Raw genomic sequence first — 11,352 nt, 5'->3', positions numbered from 1 at the left:
AAATGGGACTGGAACGATAGCATAGCGGGTAGGGCATTTGCCTTGCATGTGGACAACCCGGGTTCGATTCCTCCATCCCTCTCAGAGAGCCTGGCAAGCTACTGAGAGTATCCTGCCCGCATGGCAGAGCTTGGCAAGTTACCTTTGGCATATTTGATATGCCAAAAACAGTAACAACAAGTCTCACAATAGAGACGTTACTGGTGCCCGCTTGAGCAAATTGATGAACAATGGGATAACAGTGCTACAGTGCTATTGATGAAATGACTATATTGTAGGAGAACTGAAAGGTAATCAGTATGGCCATTCAGGAAAGAGCTGAACCCCAAGATCAGGGAAGTAGACACTAAAAATAGGTAGGGGCAAAGAGATTTCAAGTCAGAGTCCCTGTGTTGTACATCAAGAGTAGAGGTTTCATGCATCTCATGGTTATTCATTAAAATTAAAAAAAAAAGAGTAGAGGTTTCCCTTTCCCAAGAGTCTGTTTCTCAAATATATGACAACTATATGCTGCTGAGTCAGCTGGGAGATTTGTTTAAAAATGCAGATTCCTGGTTTCTGTCTTTGATTTACACAATCAGATCCTTTGTGTGGCTCTCAAAGTATTTAAATTAACGAAGATTTTCAGGTGTTTATATGCACCTAGAATTGGAAAAGCTCTGCAGTAGGAACTTGCAAGACTGAGTTTGCAATCAAGAAAGGTGCTATGCCTTATAGCCAAAAATCAACTGACAAATTAAGGGCTACAGAAGGACAAAACAGAAGAATTAACTCCAAGTCGAAGAGGAGAGATTTCAGCATTCATCATCAGCTGGCTGTTCCCCTTGTCACTAAAACACAAGTGACTTAGTTTTAGCAGAGGTACCAGAACACAGCTGAAGATAAAAATGAGGGTCCCTGATAAGAATCAAAAGGATTTGCTTATAAATGGATCAATATGAAGAGAATCATAGTGAGTCAGAGGAAACGGGCAGGCATAAAATGATTGCAGTCATTTGTGGGAGCAAACAAAACAAAACAAAACAAACAAACGTAGTATGAGAGTAACACCTAAGGACAGAAGATACAAGGGCCAGGAGGATCAGATCAGTCCACAGTTGAAGCCTGCCTCAAGTGCTGGGGGAGAGGGCAGTTGGGATAGAGAAGGGACCACTATGCAATGATGGTAGGAAATGATTACTCTAGAGAAGAACTGGATGTTGAAAGGAAGTAAAGGAACAAACATGATAACTTCTCAGTACCTGTGTTGTAAGCCTAATACCTGTATAAAAATAAAAAGAAAAGGCGCGGGCGAGGGAAGGGACGCCTCACCGCACCGAGCCAGGCACAGGGCCTAGGGCAGCAGCCGTCTCTCCCGCCACCCGAGTTCGGTAGCCTCCGGCCACTTCCCCCACCCCGGGGAGGTTGATGGCGAAGATGTGGCAGGCGAAGGAAGGAACGGAGCCAAGATGGTTGGTCTCACTTGCAGTTTATTCCAGTCTTCCCTCTATACACTCTAAGTCCTCTCTACACCTTTCCGCCCTCTATCCACTTTCCGCGCCCCCTCACCTTCTCTCTGAACCCCTTTTATTGATCATGGCCCTTCCAAAGGGCGCAATACATTGATGTCACCAAAGGCACCAAAAGATCTTACAGGAAGAACGTTGAGGCAACATAATTCTCTTGTATCTGCAGGCCCCCTGGAAAGAAGATACAAAACCAAAACCGAAGCCTTCTTTGGGCTGAAAGCACTCGGATTTACATCCCAAAGACCAGGCTGGGCCGCAGCCTGGAATCTACAATGTCAAATCAAGCCTGGCTAGCACCTTAGATCTGCTGGTCAAAGATCAGCTAGGTTTCTGTGACAAAAGGTTTCTGTGACAAAACTCCAGAAGGCAGCTGGAAAAGGGGAAATATTCCAACAAATACCCAAAAGGAGAAAGAGAGAGAAAGAAGAAAAGTGCCTGCCACAGAGGCAGGCTGGAGTGGGAAGTGTGGGGAGAGCATGTTGGGAGGGATACTGGGGACTCTGGTGGTGGGATAATGTACACTGGTGGAGCAATGGGTGTTGTAATACTGTGTGACTGAAACCCGATCATGAACAGCTTTGTAGTTGTATCTCATTAAATTTATATATTATATTATCTTATAATATATAAATTTAATATTTTAAGCTCTTTTGTATGCTAGTGACATAAGCTTAACTAAATTTCCAAAAGAAGGGGGAATTCTTGACTCAGGCAATTGGCAAGTACAAGGGGTGATGGTTTGGAGCACAATTTCATCTCTGTAGCAGAAAACTTGAAGTCTTAATAATGCATTTTTACCCCCTACTTAGGCAGACTATTTCCATAAGTAGAAATAAAGTAACTGAAGTTTCATAATCAAATGATCGATCAAGTTCTGTAAGAAAAACAATTTTTTTCTCTATAGTTTACTGCACTGTGGGGAGGGTACTGATTGGCCAATTCTTAGTTGTGTGCCCATTCATTTTTTAAAAAGAATGTTTTAATTTAATTAAAGACTATAAAACAACACTGCTCCTGGAATGCGAATGCGAATGTGGCATCACGACCTCTTATAGCCTAGTTCTCCCTCTCAGAGAACGTGGCAAGGTACCGAGACAATCCATGGTGTATTCGATATGACAATTACAGTAACAGTGATGAGTCTCATTCCCCTTACTCTGAAAGAGCCTCCAATGCAGCACCGCTGGGAAGAATGAGTAAAGAGAGGCTGCTAAAATCTCAGGGCTAGGACAAAAGGAGATGTTACTAGCACCTGCTAGAGAAAATCGATGACAGTGATACAGTGACAGTGACAGTGAATTAAAGAACCATGATTTACAAGGCCATTGATAGTTGAGTTTTAGGCATATACTATTTCAGTACAAACCCATCACCAGTGTCAACTTCCCATATTCCCTCTCCCCTGTCACGTTGACAGGCATAGTTGCAAAGTTTCAGTGGTTGCAGCTTAGATCTCCTGTTCTCAGTGTGGTTGAGTTTGTGTATTGAATATATGGCCATACCACTCTCCCACATCACAAGTATCAGCAAAGCCCTGACCCTTTTTCCTGTTCATCCACTGCTTCTCTTTCTCTTCCTTTTCCCTTGATTTCTTTCCTTCTCTGTCTTTCTTTTTTAAACTCTGGGTCAAAGATGATCTAGGCACCCCTGCTCTTTACTAAGATTCATGTGCTCATTCTTCAACTAACCAGCATGACCAGGGAGTTGAAGCTCTTTGATTATACAAATCTTTATTATTTGTCTTTACGACTATGGGCAGTGTCATAATGAATATCTGATAGGATGAATTCAACCAGAAACAAGTACCTCTCCACATTCAAAAGAACAAAAGCAACCTGTGTTGGCGTGGATGTGGGGAAAAAGGGATGCTCCTTCACTGTTGGTGGGAATGCCCACTATTCCAGCCTTTCTGGAAAACAATTTGGACAGTCCTTCAAAAACTAGAAATGAAGCTTCCATATGACCCCGCAATACCACTTCTGGGAATATATCCTGTGTAATCCCATCAATGGCCAACATCCAGAGAGAGACTTAAAAGCAAGCTCTCAGAAGAGAGTAATGCAGAGAGGCTCTTGCCCGCACGCCTGGCTGTCTTCCCCGGGGCCCCTCGGAGGGGATGGGCTCCAGCTTCCCTCCCCACCCTGAGCAGAGCTCCCAGCAGCCGAAGACCACCAGAACCTAGCCACAGCCATGCTCGAGGCCCCTCTCCACACGTTCAGACAGGCCTCATGCATGAAGGTACTGGCAGAGGAACCCAGGTGTGTGTAATCCCATCAACGGCCAACATCAGAGAGAGAATTAAAAGCAAGCTCTCAGAAGCACCCGGCCACAAAGTGGCCGTGTGATATCTTGTAGCCTACTTCTCCTTCTGGGAGAAACTGGCAAGCTTCTGAGAGTTTCCTGCCCACATGGGACAGCCTTGCAAGCTTCCCATGGTGTATTCATATGCTAAATCCAGTAACAAGCTGGATCTCATTCCCCTGACCCTGAAAGAGCCCCCAGTGCAACATCGTTGAGAGGGCCGAGTCGAGATAGACTTCTAAGATCTCAGGGAAAGGATGAAATGAGATGTTACTGAGCCCGCCGGAGAAATTGGTGATTAATGGGATTTTGTGATCGTGATCATGATTATTATATATATATGTGTATATATATACATATATGGTTATATATGTGTGTGTATAAATGTGTGTATGTATGTAAGGATTCAACACAAACTTTTCTGAAGAGAGTGACAACTTAGCTTCTATCTCTATCTCCAACTAGATAGCCAGATGAGTGTGTCCAGGCAAGAATTACAAAATTCTGTTCTAAGGAATTAACCAGTACAACACACACGGGTGCGTGCACAAACATACACACACACACACACAATCCCTCAGATAACACTTTGGGGGAGAGGGGGAGGAGCAGTGAGGTGGTGAGGAAGATTCTCACTGAAATGGTGAGAATTGTTTCTTTTTTTCTCCATATGCATGGACCTGGTAATTTGCTTCTTCATGCTTCACTGTATAAGCAGACAGGGAGGCTGGAACTATAGTACAGCAAGTACCTTGCATGCAGCCAACCTAGGGTCAATTCTCAGCACGACACATGGTCTCCCAAGCCCTCCAGGAGTTATCCCAGAGTGTAGAACCAGGAGTAAGCCCTGCGCATCATCAGGGCTTATTGCAAAGCAAAACAAGACCAATAAAAGCAGGCAAGGGTGGAGAGATAGATTAGATGTAAGGCACTTGCCTTGTATGCATTCAACCCGGTTTTGGTTCCCAGGCACAACATATGGTTTCCTGACCACTACCAGTAGTGATCCTTGGATTCACAGAGCCAAGAGAGTATTTGAGGCCACACTGCTGCATATGGCCTCAAAACCAGATAAATAAATGGAGGCAAAGATGCAAAGTCTCTTTAAGGAAAATCCTCCCAAGTCAAAGACAAAACTTGAAGTTAACAGGGAAAAAAAAAGCAAGGGAATTGGGAGAAAGAAAAAGTACAGGAAATATAGCACTGAAGAATAAGCATGGTCCCGTTGTTCATCGATTTGCTCAAGTGGGCACCAGTAACGTCTCCATCGTGAGACTTGTTGTTACTGTTTTTGGCATGTTGAATACGCCATTGGTAGCTTGCCAGGCTCTGCTGTGCAGGCAGGATAATCTTGGTTAGCTTGCCAGGCTCTCTGAGAGGGATGGAGGAATTGAACCTGGGTTGGCTGCGTGCAAGGCAAACGAGGGAAAAAAATGCAGTACGATTATATTTTCCCAGAGCAAAAAAAAAAAAAAAAACCCAAGAAGCAAAAAAAGAAAGAGTTACCTGGATAAAAGGAGCCTTCAAAGAAAGTTTTCTTGGGAATTGAAAATGTGTTAGGAGAAAGTAAATAAAATTCTCCAAGAATGTAAAAGTTGTGTTGAGGAAAAGTACACTATAAAATTACTCTCCTGAATCTACTAAAGCCAAACTAAGGAAGGAAATGAAAGAGTCCAGGAAACAGGTGAATCTTAGACAGGAAAGACTTAAGAATGGTTCTCAAGATTCTCAAGATGATAGTGAAGAGAGGCGGGGCATACTTTTCCACCTGTCTGTGAAGCCATCAATTACTTTGGTTGCCAGCGGAAGAGGAACAGAATGTTATCTCCAGGAAAAAAATAAAACAGAATGTGTCAGTTCTATTTGCCCATATTTATGGGAGTCTGTAATTTCATAAAAGTAATTAGGATACTTGAAAGACACTATCTTCAGATGGTAGAAATGTATCAAAATGTGGTTCTCTTCTGAATCCCCTCCTTGACTTTTTCTTGAAGAAAAGATATATAATTATAGATAAATTACTTGGATACAAGAAAATTCACCATAGAACTATAAACATACACTGAAGATTATTTTAGTAATTATCAGTGATAAATCTCAAATTCTCTTTCTTTGGTTTTACTTGCTTTATTTATTTATTTAGCTTTTTGTGTCACACCTATCAATGCACAGGGATTACTCCTGGCTCTGCACTCAGAAATTACTCCTGGTGGTACTCGAGGGACCACATGAGATCCTAAAAATCTTAACCCAGGTCAGCCGTGTGCAAGGCAAACTCCCTACCTGCTGTACTATTGCTCCAACCCCTTACTTGCTATTTTTGAGATATCAGAATTCTGATATGGAAGAGATCTATGGAAAGGTCACCTGACTCTGAAGAGTTTTTATTACTTATATTATAATCTATTGTTAATGTATAGCTATAATGTGTGCAATTATACAGGCTAACATGTAGAAAAATGTAAAATAACCATATATGAATATCATATACTATGTAACATATATGTGTGTACATACAGTGCAAACTGCATATATTAATTTCGAATTAAAATGCATGTATACATGTTTTATAATATATTGTGTTACAAAATAAAGCTATATATGTAATTTTATAGTATATAATTGGTACCATTTTTATATATGTCTCATACTTAATTTATATGCTATTAAATGTAATAATTATTTCTTCAAAGATATTTATCTTATGTCCTTTTGTCTATGTGTTGTATTTAATATTTTTTAAAAATTAAAGTCCATAGAAAACATCTGAGTGATGTTTCCAAAAATCAAGAAGTAGCCATAAATTCTTGTTATTTAGAAATATGAAGGGAATGGCCTCAAAATGGAAGAGAGAAAAAAGAAGAAAATGATTGCCTAAGGGAGTGGAAGTTTGGAGAAAAGGAGGAAACTGATATTTTGCATTATAAGCCCCACTACAATAAACCTGATACTTATACTAGTTTATCACTGTATCACTGTATCACTGTCATCCCATTGCTCATCGATTTGCTCCAGCGGGCACCAGTAACGTCTCCATTGTGAGACTTGTCATTACTTTTTCCGGCATATCAAATACACCACGGGTAGCTTGCCAGGCTCTGCCATGCGAGCAGGATATTCTTAGTAGCTTGCCGGACTCTCGAGAGGGATGGAGGAATCGAATCCGGGTTGGCCGTGTGCAAGGAAAATGTCATACCCGCTGTGCTATTGCCCCAGTCCATACTAATTTAATCATATAAATATTAATTTTATATGAAATCACAGTAAAATAAGACAAAAAAGAAAGAGGCAGAGCAATTCTCAGTTCACCTTAGTTTAAGCCTGCTTTCATATCTTGCTGTTCCTAAAACACGACCAGGATATACAGCATCATATGTTAACAAGACACATATTAAAATCCTGGAATAAATTATGTTTATGTCCTTGACTTACAGTATGCCTTCCTTACCATGGCAAACCAGGCCAGGGACAAGAACTTTGTTCAGATTATTATGCGCGGGTCAGGAGATGGTTCAATGGGCTGGACAGCGTGCTTTGCATGGAAAGAACAGGCATCTCTGGCATCACTAGGTGCAATCCTCCCCCAACCACCACCACCCCAAAGAAAATATGATTAACGGAAGAGAAAGTCGCTTCAGTGTTGGTTGCATGCTTGATGTTCAGCTGCACAGTCCTTGAAGGCGTGTCACTGTGTCTGCGCTCCATCTCTTCTGGTCCTGTTCTCCGGAGTCTTTCTGGACACCTTGTATGAGGTTTCCTCACATGGTTCATGCTGAACACCAACTTGCCATCAAATGCAGATGTAATTTTTTTGCTTAAGATGATTCAAGATAATTGCATTCATTTTTTGTATATAATATATATACATATATACACGTGTGTATATATATATATATGTATCCACAGCTAGGGAAAACAGGAAGTAGGACTAGAACTAGTCAATGGTTGGAGTCAACAAGTGTGTGTGGGGCGGAGGGTAGGTAGGATAGAGAAGTGAACAGCATGACAATAATAGCTGGAAATGATCATGTTCAACAAGAACTGAATCCTGAAAGTAGGCAAGTAGGTAAAGGGATCTACAGAGTCCCAAGAAGGGGGGAGGGAGAGGGAGAAAAGGAGGAAGGAGAGAGAGAGAGAGAGAGAGAGAGAGAGAGAGAGAGAGAGAGAGAGAGAGAGAGAGAGAGAGAGAGAGAGAGAGAAAGCCTGCCATAGAGGTACATGAGATGATAGGAATAGAACCCAGTAAGCCTGGGACGGGATGATGGGAGGGAACCTGGGGACACTGGTGCAGGGAAATGTACACTGGTGGAGCGATGGGTGTTGGAACACTGTATGACTGAAAACTAATCTTGAACAGCTTTGTGAGTGATTCAACAAAAAAAATTTTTTCTTAAATAAGATGACTCAAGAAATTCAAGTTCACAAAAATAAAAGTATAAGCACTGCCTGGAAAGAGAAATTTCTCTTTCAAAGTTCTTGGAGTGCACAGAGCAGCAGCTACTGGAGGGTTCTGCCCACTGCCTCCCTGCTCCTGCAGATGGTTTATGGAATAAACCATCACACACTGTTTGGTCAGGTGGGTCATTCTCAGTAGAGGAAAAATTTTCATTTGAAATAATGGAAGAGATAAATCATTTGGCATAGTGGTAATTCCCAGCATTCTGGTAAGACAAGAGAGAAATACACTGGGACATTGAGACATTTGAACATCGGAAATTTGGACCTAAGGCAGGAAACATTCTAAGTGTGAGGAAATGCAAATCAAGAATGAACAATTCATCATTGGATTGCTCGAATGAACCCATTCTGGCCTCACAGTTGTTATAAATGAGTCTATTTTAAGATGATCTCCAACGCAGAGGTCCTCAAGTTTTCATTTAATTTGGATCACCCGGGGAGCTTTCCATATTCCTAAAGTCTTTGTCATACTCCTTATTTCAGGGCCAAACCACAGCCATGGCACATCAGAATCATTTCTGAGGGTGGGAGATAGGTTTCAGGATTTTTAAGTCTGTTAGGTTAATTCCAATGTGCAAGCAACACTGAGAATCATTAATCTCATCAAGGGACAAGAATGGAGACGGACCTGTCCAGGCTGCTATGGGGCTTCCCAGCAAAAAAAGATGAAAGCGATTATTTCCTCTTTATGCTATCTGAAAGGACCTCTGCAAAATTCACCCCCTGTCTCATAGCCCAAATCTCACTCTATGAGAGGAAAATGCAGGTGTTGATTATGATGGCAAATTTTAAGTTCTAGTTCAAAGGACAAGATATCCATGATAGTTAGGCTACCCACAGGGCATTCCAAGTTCCGAACAGCCTGGAGATTCTTTCCTGCTGACTTTACCTTTCTATTATGGTGCCAGTTTCCTGTGAAGCTCCTGCTTTTTCTATGTGGTGGTCCCTGTTGGGCTCTCCACATAGCTGTCCAAGAGACACAGGAAAACAGACATATATATATATATATATATATATTATTATTTTTTGCATTTTGGGTCACACCTGACAATGCACAGGAATTACTCCTGGCTTTGCACTCAGGAATTACTCCTGGCGGTGCTCAGGGGACTATATGGGATGCTGGGAATCGGACCCAGGTTGGCCTCGTGCAAGACAAACGCCCTACAGGCTGTGCTATCGCTCCAGCCCCTATATATTTTTAAAATATGTCTGTCTTTCTTGTTTTCTTTTTCCACTAAACCTTTTTTCCATCCCCTCTCTCAGCATGTTTTTGTTCAGCCAAAGGATACCAACTAGCCTTCCAGAATTCAACTCAAAATAGAAACTTGAATCTTTCCTTTTCTTTACTTCTATGTTCAATGCACTTGGATGTTCTATGAACGGTACTTCAGCACCTCTCTCTGATCAGTTCTCGCTTCTCCTTCCCTGTCTTTGCCTCAGTTACCCTATCTGGACAGGGTAACTGGGCCCTGACTGGATTCTTTGTTACTGGAAACTCAAACTCAAATGTTACTGGGATGTGGATTTGTGTGTCAGTTCTTGACTCGCCTTTCTCTCTCTCTCTCTCTCTCTCTCTCTCTCTCTCTCTCTCTCTGTCTCTTTGTCTCTGTCTCTCTGACTTTCTGTCTGTCTCTGTCTCTGTCTCTCTCTCACTCACTCAACAAACCTCAGGACAGGAGAGAGTGACAGGAATTTTACTGGGAAAAGTGAAAGACAAGAAAGTACTGTCCAGAGACACTAGAGCAGGCTGGCACGAGAAAGGACGAGCCAGGCATAATGGGTTTTATGTGCCTATCTCTTTCTTTATTCACATTCCTGGGCGTTTCCCCTAGCTTTCCCGCCTTTGCATAACTTCCTGGGTGGGAAAGCCTCAGTGCCAGGTGGTCTGACCTCTCAGGGTATACTAATCACAGGAATTCTGACTCTTTGGCATTCTTGGCGATTGCACTTCCCTGAGCAATCTGATTCCTGGCAGTTTTCCCGACTGGGTCATTCCAAGGCTCTGGGCTCTGACTCTGACTACTTGAGCAACCCCCACGCCCCTGTGGCTGGCACCAGCTCATGTCTGACTCAACTGGCTACATGAACATCTCCACTTCCATATTTGTAAAATTATATGGCTTTCATTTGTTTTTGTTTTTTGGTCTGGGAGCTACAATTGACTGTGCTTGCTTCTGGCTCTGTGCTCAGGAATCACTCCTTACAGTGCTGGAGGCAGGATATATGTGGTGGGAGGGATGAAATCTGAGTTTGCAACAAGTCAGGTAAGTGCCTTAACCCCTGTATTATCTCTCCGGCCCCGTACACACTACTTAAAAAATATGCTTTTCAGATTGAACCCTGTTGTACTTCAGTTTAACATCTCATTAAATTCTCCTTGCTCTAATGGAATAAAGTCTGAAATCATTAATATGATCTTTTTGACTTTCTGTCTTCTAGGCAAGGAGGTCCTGCTAAAGGTTCTCAAAAGCTAACATCACCTTCCTGTCTCAGGGCCTTTGCACAGAGCCAGGGTATTTACAACAGTGTTTCTTGGCCTTTTTAATTCTCTTTCTCTCCCCTTTTTTCTCTCTCTCTCCTCTCTCTTCTTTATCTCCTCTTTCTCTCTCTCTGTCTGTCTCTCTGTCTCCGTCCCTGTCCCTGTCTCTGTCTCTGTCTCTGTCTCTCTCTCTCCAGATGCCAGTACAGGAGAGAGTCTTTGTCTCTCCCCCCCTCTCTCTCTTCATTCCTCTTATTCTCCCCCACTCCCCCCATCTCTGGGGGCAGGCAGTGTGATAGCTAACTATGCCAGCTACTTTGCTTGCTCAGAGGACACCTCCTGGCTCTGAATCTCTCAGGGGACTCCCCCACAGTTCTGGAGAGGTGTCATGTGGGAAACAGAAAACACAGCAAAGTGCCAGGGCCTTCCCAAAAACCCATGGGATGTGCACACACAATACCCAAGAGCTTGTCTCCATGGTCCCACTGTTGTCCCTTAGTGTCACATCCATGGGCTCTGGCCCACAGTCCTGCTGTGTTCTCCAAACCAAGGACCCTCTATTTCTAGTGTCCGGCAAAATACATTTGTGACATCACACATACT

This window comes from Sorex araneus, chromosome 1, assembly GCF_027595985.1.
Source record: "Sorex araneus isolate mSorAra2 chromosome 1, mSorAra2.pri, whole genome shotgun sequence".
In the NCBI taxonomy this organism is placed as follows: Eukaryota; Metazoa; Chordata; class Mammalia; order Eulipotyphla; family Soricidae; genus Sorex; species Sorex araneus.
The sequence above is the reverse complement of the archived record's forward strand: the minus strand, read 5'-3'. Positions refer to the sequence as shown.